Genomic DNA, 6,030 nt, shown 5'->3' on the forward strand with positions numbered 1-6,030 from the left:
AATTGACGATGTACTATCACAAATATCCTACCAACGGGACATTAAAAACAGTAATATCTTATGTTTCACCGAGTCGTGGCTGAACGACGACGGTTTACGCTGCATCGTCAAGATAGAACAACGGCCTCCGGTAAGACAAGGGGTGGCGGTCTGTGTATATTTGTAAACAACAGCTGGTGCATGAAATCTAATATTAAGGACGTCTCAAGGTTTTGCTCGCCTGAGGTAGAGTATCTCATGATCAGCTGTAGACCACACTATGTACCAAGAGTGTTTTCATCAATATTTTTCGTAGCTGTCTATTTACCACCACAAACCGATGCTGGCACTAAGACCGCACTCAATGAGCTGTATAAGGCCATAAGCAAACAGGAAAACGCTCATCCAGAGGCGGCGCTCCTAGTGGCCGGGGACTTTAATGCAGGGAAACTTAAATCCGTTTTACCTAATTTCTACCAGCATGTTAAATGTGCAACCAGAGGAAGAAAAAAAACTCTAGACCACCTTTACTCCACACACAGAGACGCATACAAAGCTCTCCCTCGCCCTCCATTTGGCAAATCTGACCATAATTCTATCCTCCTGATTTCTGCGTACAAACAAAAACTAAAGCAGGAAGCACCAGTGACTCGGTCAATAAAGAAGTGGTCAGATGACGCAGATGCTAAGCTACAGGACTGTTGTGCTAGCACAGACTGGAATATGTTCCGGGATTCTTCCGATGGCATTGAGGAGTACACCACATCAGTCACTGGCTTCATCAATAAGTGCATCGATGATGTCGTCCCCACAGTGACCGTACGTACATACCCCAACCAGAAGCCATGGATTACAGGTAATATCTGCACTGAGCTAAAGGGCAGAGATGCCGCTTTTAAGGAGCGGGACTCTAACCCGGACGCTTATAAGAAATCCCGCTATTCCCTACGACGAACCATCAAACAGGCAAAGCGTCAATACAGGACTAAGATTGAATCGTACTACACTGGTTCCGACGCTCGTCGGATGTGGCAGGGCTTGCAAACTATTACAGACTACAAAGGGAAGCACAGCCGCGAGCTGCCCAGTGACACGATCTTACCAGAAGAGCTAAATCACTTCTATGCTCGCTTCGAGGCAAGAAACACTGAAGCATGCATGAGAGCATCAGCTGTTCTGGACGACTGTGCGATGACGCTCTCCATAGCCGATGTGAGTAAGACCTTTAAACAGGTCAACATTCACAAGGCCGCAGGGCCAGACGGATTAACAAGACGTGTACTCCGAGCATGCGCTGACCAACTGGCAAGTGTCTTCACTGACATTTTCAACCTGTCCCTGACTGAGTCTGTAATACCAACATGTTTCAAGCAGACCACCATAGTCCCTGTGCCCAAGAATACTAAGCTAACCTGCCTAAATAACTACTGACCCGTAGCACTCACGTCTATAGCCATGAAGTGCTTTGAAAGGCTGGTCATGGCTCACATCAACACCATTATCCCAGAAACCCTAGACCCACTCCAATTTGCATACCACCCCAACAGATCCACAGGTGATGCAATCTCTATTGCACTCCACACTGCCCTTTCCCACCTGGACAAAATGAACACATACGTGAGAATGCTGTTCATTGACTACAGCTCAGCATTCAACACCATAGTGCCCTCAAAGCTCATTACTAAGCTAAGGACCCTGGGACTAAACACCTCCCTCTGCAACTGGATCCTGGACTTCCTGACGGGCCGCCCCCAGGTGGTAAGGGTAGGTAACAACACATCTGTCACGCAGATCTTCAACACGTGGGCCCCTCAGGGGTGAGTGCTTAGTCCCTCCTGTACTCCCTGTTCACTCATGACTACATGGCCATGCACGACTCCAACACCATCATTAAGTTTGCTGATGACACAACAGTGGTAGGCCTGATCACCGACAACGATGAGACAGCCTATAGGGAGGAGGTCAGAGATCTGGCCATGTGGTGCAAGGATAACAACGTCTACCTCAACGTGATCAAGACCTAGGAGATGATTGTGGACTATAGGGAAAGAAGAACCGAGCACGCCCCCATTCTCATCAACGGGGCTGTAGTGGAGCAGGTTGAGAGCTTCATGTTCCTTGGTGTCCACATCACCCAACAAACTATCATGGTCCAAACACACCAAGACAGTCGTGAAGAGGGCACGACAAAGCCTATTCCCCCTCAGGAGACTGAAAAGATTTGGCATGGGTCCTCAAATCCTCAAAAAGTTATACAGCTGCACCATCGAGAGCATCCTGACTGGTTGCATCACTGCCTGGTATGGGAACTGCTTGGCCTCCGACCGCAAGGCACTACAGAGGGTAGTGCGTACAGCCCAGTACATCACTGGGTCCAAGCTTCCTGCAAAGCTGTCATCAAGGCAAAGGGTGGCTACTTTGAAGAATCTCAAATATAAAATATATTTTGATTTGTTTAACACTTTTCTGGTTACTACCTCAAATCAAATCAAATTGTATTTGTCACATACACGTGTTTAGCAGATTCCATATGTGATTCCATATATGATTCCATATGTGTTATGTCATAGTTTTCTACATTATTCTACAATGTAGAAAATAGTAAAAATAAAGAAAAACCCTTGAATGAGTACGTGTGTCCAACCTTTTGACTGGTACTGTATATTATTGTTGCTTAAACATATTATTTATGTATGTAATACTTCATATACATTGCTTTGGCAACAGTGGCAACCACCAATCCATGCCAATAAAGCATTTATTGAATTGAGAGAGAAAGAGAGACAGCCAGATGGCCAGATCTTGGTTTTACTTTTTCAATGTGTGTTCTCTCCAAAATAAACGTGTAGATGATCTGAATAAGGTTAGTAACGAACACCAAATTGGGAAGTAGGTTCAATCTACTATCTATTTATTAGGGCTGTCAGAGTTCATCAGTGCAATCTACAATCTATTTATTAGGGCTGTCAGAGTTCATCAGTGCAATCTACAATCTACATATTAGGGCTGCTACCGTCGATCAGTGCAATCTACTATCTGTAGAGTTCTACGATCTACAATCTATTTATTTTGGAGCTGTCAGAGTTCATCAGTTAACTCAGGTTAACCTTTTGTAATTTTAGTGCACTTTTTTTATCGTGATTAATCACATTGTCTGAAAGCATTCAAAATACACTGAAAACATTCAAAATACATCGTCTATACAGCCAGAAACAACAATGAGATGTCAAAACAAGTTGACATTGAGGTTAAAACCTCTTAAGGATCTGACCCTTTTTTTCAATTTTCACCTAAAATGACATACCCAAATCTAACTGCCTGTAGCTCAGGACCTGAAGCAAGGATATGCATATTATTGATACCATTTGAAAGGAAACACTTTGAAGTTTGTGGAAATGTGAAATTAATGTAGGAGAATATAACACATTAGAGCTGGTAAAAGATAATACAAACAAAAGCAACATGCATTTTCAGTGTTCTTTTTTGTTCCATCATCTTTGAAATGCAAGAGAAAGGCCACAATATAATATTGCAGTTTAGGCGCAATTTAGATTTTGGCCACTAGATGACAGCAGTGTGTGTGCAAAGTTTCAGATTGATCCAGTGAACCGTTGCAATACTGGACTATTTTGTATGAAGTCTGCCCAAATGTACCAAATTGGTCAATTGATACATGTAAGTTTACACACTCCGAGGAATGTCATACATGATGGATCATTAGCTTATACACTAACTTTCACACATCTAGATGGCCGGGCTGGGTGGGTGTGGAGCCAGAGACAGCCGAGGTTCAAACTGTAGAACCCAGTTTCTACATTTGAATTTAAAAATTGATTTTATCAAACAAAACTATGCTACATTTTATCTCTGGGACCCTTAGGATTACTGAATGTAAGTACATTATTTACCTTCAGAGGTGAATGTATCAAACTATTTGCCGTGGTATGTTTTGTTGTTGTTGTGCACTCTCCTCAAACAATAGCATGGTCTTGTTTCACTGTAATAGCTACTGTAAATTGGACAGTGCAGTTAGATTAACAAGAATTTAAGCTTTCTGCCCATATAAGACATGTCTATGTCCTGGAAAGTTTGCTGTTACTTACGACAGTCATGCTAATCACATTAGCTCACGTTAGCTCAACCGTCCCATATACGGGACACTGATCCCATAGAGGTTAAAGGAGGTGTGCTTTATCAATTTACCAGATTCTGCTAACCATTACTTTGGACAAAATTAAGAGGTCAATATTATTGTAATGATTTTTGTACAAAAAACATATTAAATTCCAGCTCCATTTGAGCAAATTTTGAATGTGCGATTAATTGTGATTAATCACAGCAAATCCTGTGATTAACTCAATAAAATATACAAATATCGTTTGAGAGCCCTAGTTTTATATGTTTTAAGGATTCTTTAAGGTGTCATTGAATAAATGTTAAAAAATATTGAAACAGCTGCAGTCCAGTACTGAATATTGATGTATTACTGTTTGCATCTCTTTTGTCGTCTGCAATCAGGTTACCTCAATGAAACACTAGATGGCGCCAATGGACCCTCAGCTCAGAGGCCTTAATGTCATTCTCACAGCGTGTGAGAAACCTTACCTAACACAAGACAGTAATTATAAATGAATACATGGTCAATAGTGATGTTATCTATTGTGACCCAGTACTTCATTGGTTGAGCATTATTCAAGCATACTGAGTCCTGACACCTGCTTTTCTATAACACAGCACTTCAGGGCTTTTATGTGGCAGATCTTTTTGCTTGTATACAGCACAATAACATGTCACCACTACATTCAGGGTCAACATACACTGTGGCGACCTTACACCTAGAGAGCATCCAAAGGTTTGTACCTCTTGGTGTAACAGCTTAGGTTTTGGGTTGACAGCTGCAGTAAGGTCCTCGGTTTAAGCCCGAGTTGGGCCTACCCCCCTGACCTTTCCATTTCAGGACTTCCTGTAGATCTATATAATGTGTTGTTTTCATACCATGTAAACACACACACACACACACACACACACACACACACACACACACACACACACACACACACACACACACACACACACACACACACACACACACACACACACACACACACACACACACACACACACACACACATCGACTGACTGGTCCTGGGCCCACCACAATAATGTGAGGGAGGATGTGATACCCAGTGCAGGAGAAAGCAGAGATATGAGGAACACCGTCCATAAGATTTCTGACAATTATTAGCCACATTTTGAACATAGAGACTCTTTAAAGGCTGTGGTGGGCCGCACAGACACACAAGAACTTCATTTGACAACACCGATCGACTGCAGACAGTGAAAGACCTCCGAAGGGAAGAGGGACATACAGCTAGATGGTAAGACGCCCAGTACCTAAATATGGTGTTGATTGTGAAAATGCTGTATTAGTTGACTCACACTCTCACTTCGGATCATAGGTTTCCCTCTATTTTCAGAGGAGAAAGCAGTCAGTGTTAGTGTAATGTCTGACGCTGTTGGATGTTGCTAGCTAATCCTCCAGAGATTGGTTCCGGAACTGCAAAGAGGCTCATACAACGTGACAGTGTCCTTGGCCGAGCCCCAAATGGCACCCTATTCCTTATATAGTACTATGTTTTATTAGGGTAGGGTACTATATAGGAATAGGGTGCCATTTGGGACTCGTACCTATTCTATTCTATTCTCAACTTTTGCACACATAGCACACCCAGCACACTCTCAGAGAAAATTAAACTTTGACGTTTTAAGGGATTACAATATGGTAGTTTCCATGCATTCAAAAGAAGGCAGCTCCTGCCGACTGCTCCCTTGTAAAGCTTCGAAGAGCTTCTTCCTTTAACTGTTGAATAACGTTTGACACTTCAACACACCTGCACAAGATGTTTGCACAAGTTGTGTGTGTGTGTGCATCCCTTTTAAAGTTCTCCATAGTATTAAAATAAAAAATTCTACATGCAAATTATTGTCGACTGCTAGTAATACATTTAAGTCATTTTAGCAGACGCTCTTATCCAGAGCGACTTACAGTTA

Source organism: Coregonus lavaretus (assembly GCF_964263955.1).
Source record: "Coregonus lavaretus genome assembly, chromosome: 31".
NCBI classification, from domain to species: Eukaryota; Metazoa; Chordata; class Actinopteri; order Salmoniformes; family Salmonidae; genus Coregonus; species Coregonus lavaretus.